The sequence below is a fragment of the Condylura cristata genome, unplaced genomic scaffold (assembly GCF_000260355.1).
Source record: "Condylura cristata isolate star-nosed mole 26May11 unplaced genomic scaffold, ConCri1.0 scaffold00007, whole genome shotgun sequence".
Taxonomy (NCBI): Eukaryota; Metazoa; Chordata; class Mammalia; order Eulipotyphla; family Talpidae; genus Condylura; species Condylura cristata.
The window spans coordinates 8,918,960-8,934,743 of NW_004567108.1; the positions used below are offsets into that span (position 1 = coordinate 8,918,960).

Here is a 15,784-nt window from a genome sequence, read left to right on the forward strand (position 1 = left end):
ACACTGCTGAGGGGAGCAGCTGGCAGGTCAGGAGAGGTCTGCCGCGCCATGTGGGTCACCTCCCGGGCAGGCAGGGATCAAACTCATGCTGAAGTGGCTTTAGCTTGTTTGTGCTGTGCTTTAACCCACTGTGCCACCAGGGAGGGCCCTCCCCTTAATTTTTTACAAAAATATGAAGCATAGGGATGTTAAAGCAGAAAATCAAGCTGTAGATATGTATTCTTTCAACTTTGGAATTTCAAATTACAAATTTGGACCCTATTATTAAACGTACAAAACACAGTGGATCTTACTTTTTCTTCAAATTTATCTAAAGATGTTAGACAGGGAAACCTCAATGCAAAAATCCATGTCTATATCAACTGGATCCACTTACAAACACCAGGACAAAATAAGTGTGGATACTGTGGAAACCAAGAAGGAATCGTAGATAGCTTTATCCAAGTAGAATAATAAAAAATTGAAATCTACACTTAACAAAACTTAGAACAGTTATTGATTTACATTTTACTTTTGTATACAAGAACTGGGCTATATGCCAGAAGTGTACAGATGAGGAGATTCACCAGACAGAGTGAGGAGTAGAATGGGTGAAGCTACTGAAATGCTCTGCAGAGTAAAGCAATGGGTGAGACAGGAGAGGTCTGCTGTGCCAGTGAGTCACCTCCCTGGCCGGGGATGGAACTTATGCCACAGTGGCTGGTGAGATCTTGATAGCACTGAGATTTTAAATCCTGTGCCACCACAGGGAGCTCCAAAAAAAAAAAAAAAACATATTATTCATATGTTGTTTTCAAAACAACATATGAATAATAATACAGATGTGATTTCGGCTCTATCCAAGATCACAATTAAATCCAGTTTCTGCTACTCTTAACTTTGCTACCTTGTCCTGCTAATTTATAGCTGAGTTTTGCAAAGATTAAAGCTTGAGAAGAAATATGTGAAGCTATGTTAAACTGTAGAGTTTCAACTAAAAATGAAGGTGAGAATGATAAATGTGAAACTCTTGAGAAGATAACAATTCTTCTATCAGTTCATTGCATCTAAAATGAGTTGAGGGCCTCCCTGGTGGCCTAAGGGTTAATTCTCAGTGCAACCACCAAGATAGCCTGAGATCATCTCAGGCTGGGGAGCTGACCCACATACCTTGCAGTAGACCTCTCCTGGCTCACCCTCTGCTTCCCTTAGCAATGCATTTTTAAAAATCCACCTGTTTTGCTCCCCTGTCTGTCTCTGGTGAGACTCTTATGCTTGAAACGCTGTTCAACACCCCCCCCCCATTCTTCTATGGAAAACCAACATCTAACTACTGAAAGCTGACTATAGATCTGAAGCACAGGGGAAGAAAAGGACAAGACAGAAGTGGGAGGGAGCACAATGTGCTAGAGTGTGGACTGTGGGTGTTTGGGTGGTGAGAATAATAGTACCTCCAGGGGAGACTCTCTACTTCTACAACATAAGCAACAATGTAAACCAGTGTTATTCAATTAAAAAATAAGAGCAAGAATATTTTTTTAAGATTTATTTATTTATGCATACAGAACTGGGGTACAGGGCAGAGGTGCAGGGGTGGTAAGAGGATTCACCAGAGACAGAGTGGGGAGCAGAACAGATTGACTGACAATGTACACTGCTGAGGGGAGCAGTGGGTGAAACAGGAGAGGTCTGCTGTGTGGGTCACCTCCAGGGCAGGCGGGGATCGAACTCATGCTGAAGTGGCTTTAGCTTCTCAGTGCTGTGCTTTAAATTACTGCACCAAGAGGGAGGGCCTGCAAACATATGTTTTTATGAATAACATGATATTGAAACTTGAATGATTCTGAAATGGTTCCCTATAGATGAAATGACTCTCTCAAATTCAGCAATGAAATTCAGACTTAGCTTACACCATGAAGCTACTTCTTCATGCTATTTGCATAAAGGAGGGAGGGTTCCAGAAAGAGGATTCCCTTTCCTTGTTTCATCTTTGGGTTCTAAGTATGAAAAATCACACGATAACCTTTTACACAAGGACTTAAAGCTACCCATAAGACAAGTAATAAACAATTCACAAGAATACAATTATTTTCCATTATGAGATCTTAAAATAGCAGCAAATATATTTCTTATTCCAACAATGTTTTTAAAAAGCCAATTCTGAGTAGGTGCTGACTGTATTTACTGACTGAAACAGCCAACTCCAATAATAATCATCTTTTCATATTGACACTTAAAATAAATTTCTCGCAGAAACTGAGTTCTATAAATGATGGCTGTAGGAATATGCACTGTCCAGGCAGTTGTTTTGTGGAAATGGTGCTGTTATTTTCTGGTGTTTTCGAAGTCATCTCATATGGAGCGTGAAAATGAGATGCCAAGAGAGGCTTAAAAAAGATACAGAAGACCAGTTTCAGAGTGGAACATCACTGATCCCAGCCTTCAAAGTTGTGAGGAAGCTCATCTAAAGTTAAGTGTTTACTGGTATCGACCTGATTCTATTTTAGAGACACCTACATGCACATGCATGTACACACACACACACAGGAACTTATTCTTATTTTCTCTGGGTTGAAAAGTACACAAATATTAGAATATACTTATTACATTACTATGCTCAGCTCTGATTTGATTTACATTTGGTCTTTGCTAAGATGGAGGATAGTTACCAGACATGAAGAAAGTACAGATAAAGACAGCATAGTGTCTATAAATATGAGTATGTGTGTATTATATAATATCATATATAAAGCACATACACATATTTTGTGTTATATCATTGCTTATTGGTTGTTTCTCTGAAGAAACTGATAAATACATGACTTTCAAAGCTTGCCCAATAGTTGATGATAAAGCATTAAAACAACAAATATAACAATCTTCCTTTCTCTTGGGGGATACAGTCTCCGCAAAGGTGTTCCGATAGACATTCCCCAAGATGTCCAGAATAGGCCTTTTCCAACACGTGTTACCTTGGGATGTGAAACTAAGATAAACTGATGCCATAGCAGCCATAAAACAATCCATTATCATCACTTAGAAGATAGAGACTACTCAGATTCAACAATAGTTCCAGAATGTTCCCACACAGGAGGCCTATTTTAAGACCAAACAACCATGTGGACTTAAGATTTTGTCATACAAAGCCATCTTTTACTTGTCATACAAATTTCCCATACACATTTTTTTTAATATGATGTTTTCTCCTACCTGCCTATTGCTAATTTGTTTACCCTGTGTCAGAAGAACCCAGAAAGACAGAAGATTTTTTCTCCTGTCCGAACACCCCCTATGTCTTAACTAATAGCATAATCTCTCTGAATTGTCTCTGCTAAAGTGGTGCATTGTGAGTACTTCTCATAGCTGGAGTACTATTAACTAATTCCCTTAATGTCGTTTGGCCAATCATCAATCCTTCATCCACTTATCACTGTATAGGAATGAGCTAAACCACAGCCCCCCCCCCACCCTAGTGGCGCAGCACCATTTTATCAAGGTAATTAGTAAATAATTTGGTTACTATAAATAAATTGCTGGTGATGCCAGTAAAGGAACTAAAGTATATGAACAGTATGCCATTCTTTTCTCAAAACTGCATTAAGTAAAACTTCAAAACAACAGAATAATTTAAAAAAAATGAATTAATGAAAATATGCATTCTCACTATCTACATTAAAACATATTATTTTTTAAAAGATTTATTTATTTATACATACAAAATTTGGGTACAAGCCAGAGGTACAGGAGTGGTGAGAGGATTGATTCACCTGAGACAGAGTGGGGAGCAGAACAAGCAGATCAACTAAGTATACTGTTGAGGGGAGCAGTGGGCAAGACAGGGAAGGTCTGCTGCACCCTGTGGGTCAGCTCGAGGCCTGGGATTGAACTGGCACTGAAGCAGCTGTGGCCTAACACACTGTGCCACTAGGCAGAGCCCACATTAAGGAATTAATTAAGCAATTATTAACATGCATGTATTTTGCCTTATTTATATGCATGGACATTTTGGGAGAAAGTGGCATTTGTCATAATAATCTCTATTCAGTAGTGCATCAGTATCTTGAAAACAAGTCTCTTATGTAATCACATTGCTATTTATGAAAATTATTTAAAATCACTCTCTCTATTTAATAACTAGCCACTATTGATTTTTCCCCATTTATCTCTCCAAATGTCTTTTTAAAGTTTGTTCTTCACTTTTGCTGAACATGGATCAAATTAAGTTTCAAGCAAATATTAGATTCCTTTATGTTTAGAAAGATTAAGGCTTTAATATTTACTTATTTATGTCTCACTATCTTATTTTAGGTATCCTTTTTGAACTTGTCTGCTGGAACAAGAAACTTTCTTGTGAGTTTCTGAAGTACTTACTATTCTGTCTTATAATATCATTTCTCAATCCAAAGTACATAGGATCTAATGAAGTGCTGTAAAAATTCTCCTTAAAATGGAAGGAGACCTTTGTAACACATGTTAGGAACATCTACCCGGTACTAATACAAGGGAATGGCTTGTATAAAATATGCCTCAAGAAATTTTGGTGTAATAATGACATGTTTGACATAGTTCAGGAGTTAGTGTGGAGATTTGGAATAATATTATAACTTTTATTTATATACAACATTCATTCAGGTATACTGGCCAAAATAAATGAGAAAATTTATGAGTATATCTGGCTGAAATAATTCCATCAGGTACAAAGCAAACTATTCCTGCTATATTCCCCTGATCTTAAAATTTCTGCTCCAACGAAACTTAGAAATACTGAACATTATAACATCCGGAACTAATAATAACATACTTAGCGTTTCCTTCTTTGCAGTTACTTAGTTTCCCATTAATGCTATTTTGCTCTCAGGAACATCAGAGAGGCCATTATATTAGCTACAATGTTATTAGATCATGATTAAGGCAGTTAATAGACAAAAGGAAGGCCAGCCCAAGACCTCTACCAAGCTGCCTGCATAATGTAATAACACAAACATTCTTTCCAAAGCCACTGAATGCCCAGGAATATTTGACATTCTATTTCACTCTGCTCCTGAGGGGATTCATTTGTTCTTCCGAACTCGATTATTGTCCTTTGAGCAAGAGCAATAACAATTTACAAGGTAGGGAATTCCCTTTAACAGTCCATAGTGGGTTGGGAACTACCCTCCTGCCTGAGTTACCGACCCAAAGCAATTTATCATCTGGAAATGTTTTGCCTTCTATTTAAGAAAGTAGACATTCATTTCACAAAGTTCCATATGCCACAGAGGTATGCCAAAGAAGAGTAAATATGAATGTGGCTATTTGTAATGCTTGGGACCAACAATTGTTGATGTGCCAGACACATCCTGCTAAGGGAAGAAAAGCTAGGTCCCAGTGTTCTTTTTCTCCTTGAATATTTTGTGTTTCGTTACATGTGAGGAGTATCCTATTTTTTAAATTGTCCTATTTTACTAGCTCAATCAGATCACCTTAAAGCATTTGAACATGCCATAATATATAAGAAGTACTCATGGGAAAGTTGAGATGCCACTTCTGTGGGAATTTAATTTGATAGGGAAAATATGGGAGGAACAGGATGGGGTAATTTCCATCTACATTTTCAAAGCAGTAAAACATTTTCCACAAAGCCAAGTTTCAGGTAACAAAACATTCCCGTATAATAAACTATTCTTATCAAATTGTCAGTAACAGGATTATGAAAGTGAAATTTATGTGTGATTTTAAATATGGCTATTTGGCAGAATAGTAGTAGAGCTGTATAATTAACACTAGACTTAAATCACATGCTTAATATGATGAGTTAATAGTGATGCATTATTAGAGCTATATGCTACTTCTACTTATTTAGTTGTTCTAATTAGAATTTACTCACACCACTGCTTTTATCAGCCCTTCCTGTGCACTGTGTTTTATAAGTTTTAACCAATTCTGAAAATAATCAGTGACATGATACCACAACAAATCTAGTCAATATAAAAAGGAAGTAAAATTCTACTAGCTCAAAGTGTAAAATTTAATTTTTCAGAAGCATTACATCTAAAATAATGTCTTTGCATATACATTTAAGCAGATGAATGCAAATCTTAACTCTAAATTAAAACTAAATCTAATTTCTTTCCACTAGTCTTTATTTTTATAGTTTTCTCTATTCAATTTTATTTCATCCTTCCTCTTAATGTTTTATTTTTTCCTATAATAAATCCTTTTTAGTTGAGAATCTAGTATCATTACATAAAATGAATACATGGCCATAAGGAACATATAAATAGGGTAAATTCACGTAAAATCATGGCTGCTTTGGCATATACAAAAATATATAAAGGATTTATAGATAAGTAAAAAAACAAGGATACAATATATTAATATAGTTGCTATATTAATATAGTTGATATATTGATATTAATTAATTGCAGTACAGACTGACTGCAATTGGACCAAGCAATTTGGGCCATGACGATTAATCCTCATCTCTTGCCTCATTATCTTAGCAGTGCATCGCAAATCCATCTTTGCAAAATGAGACAATGTAAGAGTAGAAAAAATTGAAGCCATTTTCTTTCTTTCTTCTTCTTTTTTTTTTTTGTAAGATTTATTTATTTATTGTTTTATGTAGTTATGTATGCAAGACCTGAGGTACTGGGGGGGGGGTGAGAGGATTCGCCAGAGACAGAGTGGGGAGAAGAACAGGTGGATCTACTGAAATTCATTGCTGCTGGGAGCAGCAGGAAGGCAGGAGAGGCCTGCTGGGCCCTGTGGGTCAGCTCCCTGGTCAGGGAGTCAAATTTTTGCTGCAATGGCTGGTGATAGCTTGATAGCACTGAGACTTAAAACCTGGTGTCAAAAAAGAAGCCCACTTGATAGTCTTCCTACAAATAAACATTTCCATAATAGCCTCCTCACTCTTAGTGTCTTTTTTCATTTATTTCTTACTGATACTGAAAAGTAAAAGGAAATTCTGGCTCCTGACTCAACAATTTGGTCTTTCAAATGAACTAACGTTAAGTCAGACAAGTATTTATGTAAGTTTATTGATGAGTACAGATTTACATAATGCATTTTTACTCTTCAGAGAAAATAATATGCTTTCATGAACTGTGAATAAATCAGCCAATAGCACTTCTGCATGTTCATTCAAGAAACAAATAGTAATAATTCAAAGATCAATATTTGATCATTTTTCCTGAAAGTTGAGCTAACATCAACAGAAAGAAAAAAAAAATCCTATGTAAAGTTCTCTGTAATCAACTTGTATTAAGAATACTCTAGAAACAAGAAAATATACCATATATAAAAATAAGTTGATTTCTGTCTCATCTATTCCAACTATATCTGGAAAAGTAAGTGAAAAATAGAAAGTTAAAGCCCCCAAGGTGAGTTACTGTTTTTTCCACATGAAATACCATGAAAGGGTATCTTACATTATCAGTAAAGAGCTACAATGAGAAGAAGTTGCTTAATATCCAATTTAAGAAGATAAAAGAAATCTGAAGTATCGATGGGAACTGAATTCACTCAAGTGTGGAATACAGAGATTAAACAAAGAAGGAAATTACAAAACAAACCCTACAAATTTGATTGCAGAATTGAGGTATGCAATATCAGTAGGAATAAAGGGAGAAGGATTCCAAAAGCCCATGGTAAAGGACAATGGTGTCTTCATGACAGAGTCCTGTGGGCACATACATCTGTGGAGGTGTCTATTAACCTATTCTCCTCAATCATGCCTAGTGTTGTAAACCAATGTTTCCTCAAGAAAAACAACAACAACAAAAACAAAACAAAACAAAAGAAACAAAAAACTCAGCAGCAGAATTGAACATCAGGATACATCATAAATAAACTGCAAATGTAAAATGGTTTGTTCTTTTAAATACAAAAAAAATACCAAAAGTGACTACCTTCTAAGCAACAGTAGGTAGTCTGGCAGTAGATTTCACTATGGAAATGCAATGGAATAACTTCAAGTGCTGATAGGAAGAACACAGAGGTGACTAGAATCCTATACCCAGCCAAATCATCACCCCAAACAGCTTAAAACAATGACATTTTAGTCATTAAATCGTGAGAAAGCTTACTAGCTATAAGTCCACTAAAAATCTAATTAAAAAAAAAAAGTAGCACACAGTAAACTATGGTAAACTGACAAAGTGGAAATTTAAGTCAGATACATTTAGGAAGTCTAAAATATGACAGAAAGTGAAATAAAACTCTATACCAATAAACAACATAGAAAATGGAGAGCAGTTCAAAAACTAAAGTTATCTGCTTGGGTAAAGATAAAAAAAGGTCTATATTTGAGTTCCTCTGATTCATAGATTTCTGTTAAAGTTATTTTAATGGACTTTTATTGTGACAGAATGAGCCAATAAAAGAAGAGTAAATTCTGATAAGGAAAGTGGGAAAAGGGTGAGAACAGGACAAAGTGAGATAGTGAAAGAAAAATAGTTGGTAAAATAAAGGACAAAGAATGAGAAAGAGAAGTTTTAGCAACAACAAAGTTGTCAAGGTCCTTCTTGGTGATGCAGTGAGTTAAAATACAGCAATGCAAACAAGCAGCAACTGCTTCAGAGTGAGTTGATCCCCAGTCCAGGAGGTGACCCGCATGGCACAGCAGACCTTACTGCCTTGCCCACTGTTCCCCTCAGCAGTCTATTTTTATGGATCTAGTCAGATCCCCACTCTGATTCTTCTCCCCACTCTGTCTCTGGTGAATCCTCTCACCTCTCCTGTACCTCTGGCCTGTACCCTAGTTCTGTACGCATAAATATATGTGTTAAAAATTTGTCAAAAAGATGATAATTGTGTATGTGCATTAATCTTTAAGTTATCATGTAATGGTAAATTTACTAAATTCATTGTGTAAATGTGTTTGAACATCCGAATTCTCATATGTAAACTACGGATACTAACATTTATTCATAATGGTGGGAGGATACTATAGATAATTTAATTTCATAATTTCTATTTTCCTTAATTTCTCTCCACATACAAACAAATTATCACACTACAGCAATATTTGTTTCCATTTATGTCAACTTATATTACAGGTACATGAAAATAATTGAAGTCAGTATAATGATCGAGATCTCTATCAAGGCTCTACTTTTTTGCTAGACAATTTTGTAATGGGTTTATAGGCCTAAACCCACTTTTAATATTCATAATAATGAGTATGAACCTATGTTATAACCCTCACTTTGTGAATACAAAATACCAAGATACACAAAGAGAAAATTCAGATTCAAATCATGGAATCTATGCCAATACATTTTGGGGGGTAGTAATTAAGCCAAAGTGTCATGCTTTCTTACTTTTGGTAAATATGCTTGCATATATCTTAACTTCAAAACTAGGTGTCTCTTGAGATAAAAAAATAACAACATTGAATTACTGAATAAGTTTTGTGCCATTTGGTTTGTTAAAGCAAAAGAAGATTGCATTTTTTTTTCTTTTTCTTTTTCTTTTTGTATAGAACTGGTGTGTAGGTCATAGGTATGGAGGTGAGAGGATTCATCAAAGTGGGGAGGAACAGGTGGATCGACTGAAATACTCTGCTGAGGAGAGCCAGAGGGAGACAGAAGAGGTCTGCCTGGCCATGTGGATGAGCTCCCTGGCTGGGGATCGAACTAATGCTGCAGTGTTGCTAGCCCTGAGACTTAACTACTAGGAAGGCTCCAGAAGATTACACTAAAATGCACGTATTGATTAAATGGCTTCATTTAAAAATTCTTTGGACTACACATTTGTGATGATGTGTGCATGAGAATAGAAAACAAGACTTAGTGCCCATAGGTGTTCAATGGAAAACGATGCTAGTTACAGTGACAAAGACACTCATCCACAACACTGTTTTTAAATGGTTTTAGTTATCTCAGGTCACACCTTCCCATAGACATTCTCGATAAGCATATATGCTGTATAACTTAAAAGCATGTTATATTGGGGCTTTTATTTAAAATGCATAGTGATTTTGCATTTATAGTTAGAGATAATCTCAATAATAGGTTGCCTTAGTTAAATTCTTGGAACAATTAACTGTCAGCTCAAAAATATGGAAATGCTGAAGAGAATACAGTTTACTTTTCTATCAATAAAATATTATTTTCCTAAGGTTCTTCCAATTGTTTATGCCATATTTGCTTTGAAACATACAAAACCTCACTATATTAAAGACATAATGGAGGGACTCCTTTTAATTAGAGAAATCATTAAACTTACATATTTCTTTCTCCCAGTGAATTAATAACTACACAGACAAGTCAGTAGTGTGAGGATGTTTATGTTTGTGTGTATACATGCTGATACAAAAGCATAAAAAGAAAGAATATTGGTGTGTTTTCATGTGCTCACCTGTACATTTTTGAAAAACATAAAATTTCAAGTGGGTAGATGTGTTATAAACTGTGGTCTCAAGAACACAATCTAAAATTACATTATCTGCTTATTTTCAAGGGTGGTTTGAAGGTGACCTATTTTCTTCGTTTGTATTACTATGGGGATTGCTTTATGTGTTAAAGCACGTCAACTCATTGAAGTCTTTTATTTCCTTTCTTTACAGTAAGTACTTTAAGTGGATTTTTAAAGTATAATATCACAATTTCAGAAAAAAATAAATCCAAGTACTTAAACAGGTTGCATTCTTTATATTATGAGTTAAGCTGTCTTATGTCAAATTTATTAAGAATTCATATCAGTCTTATTTCCTATAGCAGTGTCTAGTATTATCTATTTGCATAATAATTTATACATTAAACATTCAGTTTTTGTGCAGTAGTGCTAAAACGAATGATCTCAATGCCAAATCTCAATGTGTTAATGAGAAATAGAAACAGTAATGGTTCTGTGTAAGAAATGCAGTGAGTTGCCTTTCGATTCTAAATACAGGTTAGCCAGAAATGTGCTTTTAAAAGCTCTCATTATAAACACATTAAGGAAGGAATAAATCTCAGGGTTCACTTATTTCCCACTAGGGCTAATAGGATTCCCAAAAAACCTCCAAACGGATAATAGTTCTACTTTGACTTCAACCTTAAAAGGAAAGGGGATAGAATGAAAAAAAAAAAAAAAGAAAAGAAAAGAAAAATGAAAACAGCTTTCACAGATGCTGGAACCTCAATTTTGACTGCTTTTAGCAAATATATATTATTGGATGCCTGAGTGAAATAAATTGATTTCAGGCTATTGCATTTTTAAAGGTCAAAACGAAATTTAGCAAGAATTCAGGATTATGAAAGCAGATGCTTACTTTGACATTGATTGCCACCTTAAATGATGAATGAATCTCTCAAGATTTGATTGCTTTGAAGAAACTGAATTTCTTTGTTACTAATAATCCATGTGAACCATGAAACTGTGTGTGTAGCACATTCTCCTAAAACTAACACATGGGTGTTAAAGATCACACAGCAGTGTTACTTTGGAGATTAAAAAGCAAATAGGTTGTTTGCATATTTCCTGCCATTGTGTTTTACATATTTTTCTCTTTTTATCACTAGTTGTTGATTTATGTGGAATTGCTAAGATGCATATGGACAGGATTCTGAGATAATATCAGTCAATCATATTTCATTATATTTCTCTAGATGACAAACTTGAACATACTCAATATAGAATTGAATTCAGCGAAATCCTGAATTTTCAATATTTATTGAATTCCAACATATGGTAAAGTTGGATTCTACAGTTTTGCCTTCGGGGACTGTCCTCCTGGGTCATACTCGCAAAATATTCCTCAAGACTGTGAAGACGAATGATTTAACCATTATGGTCACATTGGTTGAACCTGACCAGACCATCATTGAAATGACAAAGGCCTTTTCCAGCTACAATAAAAGATCAGTAACATGCTCCGATTGGCTTGGAAGAAAGGAAAAACAAAACAGAATTACTGATAAGAGGACCAGGCCCTAGTTGTCGAGGCTGGTACAAACTGTACTGTTACAGAGGAGATCTTGCACTCCTAAAGGTCAAACAATACTACCTATTTTCTTTTTTCATACAAAAATATTTCTAGGATCCTGATTCCATTCAAGTGCCACAAGTCTGGGGTCAAATCCGTCCATAATGTCACAGGATTTACTGTTATATTTACAACTCTGCATACTTCCTACGACCTAAATAACTTTTTTCTTATTTTTTAAAGATTTATTTACTTAGGCATACAGAACTGAGGTACAGGCCAGAGGGGCAGGGGTGATGAGAGGTTTCCCCAGAGACAGAGCAGGGAGCAGAACAGGCAGATCAAAAGGGAAATGAATGAAGTACAATGCCGAGGGGAGCAGCAGGCAGGTCAGGAGAGGTCTGCCACGCCATGTGGGTCAACTCCTGGGTGGGGATCAAACTCATGCGGAAGTGTCTTCAAACTCTTAGTGCTGGCTTTAACTCGCTGCGCCACCAGGGAGGGTCCTCTCTTTCTTATTTTAGGTCAAAGGGAAAAGTCTTCAAAGCTAATGAATGACAGCAACTTGGGCTGTTGACCTAGTGGGTGCTGAGCTCAGGGTTCTGGGCAGATCTTTTTGGATTGTATGAAGTCAAATGAGATGAGTTGTCTCCTGTTGCAGAGATGCTTCCTCGTAAAGCCCATTGCCTCTGCTCCCACCATTAGGGACAATAGCAGGTAATTAAACCTCAGTCAAGTGCACAGATGCATCGCTGCTGGACTATTCCACACTGTTACCTTCACACTAGAAAGGCTAAGCATTTTAGTTTTCTCATGAAAATTCCTAAAATGCAAGCTTAGCAGCTACCTCATAATACAGAATATATTTGGGAAAAAATACAGGAGGAGAGTTCACCATTTCTTCCTAGTCTCCTTTTTCCATTCAGAACCAATAGTACCCAGTAGCAGCTTAGAAAAATGCACAGAACAGCCTTAAAGTCCTTGGACTGAACTTTTATTACTCCACAATTTAGTTGCTGCCCCAGTATATCTCCTCCTTTTTGCAGGGGTGGGGAGAGATGGGGAACACGTTGTGCTGGAAATAATTTCCCTTTAATTCCAAGTTTTGATGCATGCACATAAATAATATGAATAGCAGTGTATTTCAGTTTTAAGCAGGCCTCATTTATTGCCTTATAAAATGGTGAGTACTTTTGCTTCGATGCCTTCTATGCTTGGGGATATAACACGGTTTCCACCTGTTATATATCTTGAAGCCTTCTCTGAGATGTCATTTGTTGGTTTTGAGTACACGATGCTACTAATGATGCTTGAAATTTATTGGCCCTGTTCACAGGAAGGAAAATAATAAGGCATATGAACAGTCAACTTAGATATGTATTAGTTCTCATACAAATATATATTTAAGCTGCCTTGCTCAGGTGGAAGGCTGTGTTTTGTGTTCTAGAACCTTTTCTTACACTAGTCAGATGAGACCACTACAGACCTCCTTGACTGGAAAAGTGTCTTTGCCTGCAGGCTCCCAATTATGCTGATCACAGGCAACTATAAAATTATTTTGGAATTGGGTACCCCAAAATATATTAGTGCAATTTGAATTGATAAGAAGGAAGCATCGATTTAAACAGAAAAGTAAAAATGGCTTTAGCCCATTGCTTCTGTCAAGGAATAAAATCAGGCCTTCAGAATTGGAGAGTACCTTGGAGAATGTTGTTTCAATTACTTCATATCACAAATGAGGAAATTGAGAATAAGAAAGGCTAAGTGATTTCCTCAGTATCATACAGCAAGGTAATTACAGAAATCAGAATAGAAAGTGGGTTAGCCAGCTCTCTGACCAGAATATTTCCACTATACCACATGAAATTATCTGTACACTTTGGAGCGAGGTGATTCATGAAAGCAGGGGTACCCCATTTAATAACTATTCCTATCCTATAAAACTTAAAACATTTAAAAGTCAAAGAACCTTATTTTTATGGCTTTAGACAATAAAAATTAAGGCAAATCTATGGCATTTGTAAATATGCTACATAATTTATTTAAGACTTATTTTATTTATTTATGCATGTAAGAACTGGGGTATAGGCCAGACATGTAGGGGTGATAATTCACCAGAGACAAATTGGGAGGCAGAACAGGAAGATTAACTGAAATATATGGCTAAAGGGAGGCCCAGGAGGCCCAGGAGAGGCCTGCCGTGCTATGTGGGTCACCTCCCTGGCTCGGGATCGAACCCAGTGGCTACAGATTGAGCTACAGTGGCTGCTGATAGCTTCATAGTTTCTGAGATTTAACCCCTTGTGCACCAGGGAGGCACTGTTACAGAATCTATATAAAGAAAAGTCAGTACCACCCAAAGTTATCAGAAACTAAAATAGATGATTAGAAAGGACCACATCAATTTCAAGCTCTATTAGACAGGAAAAATATAATGGAGTAAAATTACTAGATATGAACTTTATTAGCAGATGTGGCTCATGTGTGGAGAACAATGGAAATCAAATGAAACTATCATTTGATTATTAATTATATTAATATTTTCTATTTGAACAATTTATACATATGTACTATTTTATAAATACAATTTTATTTGGCATCATTAATATTCTTTTCCTCCTTAGCCTTGAGAATGAGGATATGAGCCTTAGAATATTAAAATATTTTGCCAATATAGCACAACTTGAAAGTTGAGAGCCTAGAAAACTGATATTTTCTGACAGTCTAAAAGAATAAATAAAACTATTTCTCCCCACATTTAACACTATTTAAAAGGCTCAGAACTTGTGGACATGCAGAGGCAATAACAGTGACTATTTTCTGCACTTCATGTCCTTTATCACACATTATATATTATAGAACATAAAATTTTATAAAATTATAGTTACATGCTGAAAATGGATTTTAAATCTCTTCATTTTCTATGTCACAAGTGAGAGTTGTAAACATGAAAAATTAAAACTGCAGTATAATTTATCTCACCCATAAATAGTCGACTATACATTATATAGATGTGAAGCAAATGATGATAGATAAGACCAAAAATGATATTTCCCCCTGGAAAACTATGTGACAAATAGCGAGAAACACCAAGGCATAACTAGAAGTATGTCACTTGAATACAGAAAAAAAGATTCTCAGCTCTCCACATTTATACAAATAAAGAATTGTTTATAGTTGTTTCAATAAGTAAAATAATATTTTGTGCTTTCATGGGAGTACAATTTCTCTCTCTTTCTCTCTCTCTTCTCCCCTCTCTTTCCAGGTAAGAAAGTATCAAATTATATATGAACGAGCAAATAAACCAAATAAAGTATAAACTCCCAAGTTAATGGATTATATATAATACACCTATATCTCTATATAATTATTTAGAGATACTTATAAAATATATAGTGGGTTGACACTTCACTATCATCCTGAATTGTGAATAAAATATTGAAGATATGACAAAATTGAATGTGATTTGAAGGCTGTGCATATATTTTCTTAGCAGAAAAAAAAAGACATTAAAAAAAAAAAGTAGGTTTGTAAAAGGTGACTTCTTTTGACCTCTTTCAACCAGGTAATTTCATGGTTTTAAGACGCAAAAAGTTCAGTGTTGAGACATAAATTATTTTTAACCCTTACTTTCTCCTTACTCTATTTAACTATTAATTTTAATCCTCCATTGATTCCATGTACTTAAGTATATAATCTATCTATCTATCTATCTATCTATCTATCTATCTATCTATCTATCTATCTATCTATCTATCTACATATGCAAAATATATACTACATACAGCAAAAGCAAAACAAACTAAAGTCAAAAAGAACAATAACATACAACTAAGTAAAAGCCATGAGTAAGGGACAAAGGGATAAATAGGAAAGTCCCATTATTCAATCGGGAGTATGTATAAGCTTTCT

At 35.4% G+C, this 15,784-nt stretch overlaps 1 protein-coding gene across 3 annotated transcripts in view; it reads right to left on the bottom strand.

Moving 5' to 3' along the window:
* CDH12 (cadherin 12, type 2 (N-cadherin 2)) overlaps positions 1–15,784 on the bottom strand; it is a 746,064-nt gene that overhangs the window by 158,636 nt on the left and 571,644 nt on the right. The gene's annotated exons all lie outside the window — the stretch shown is intronic.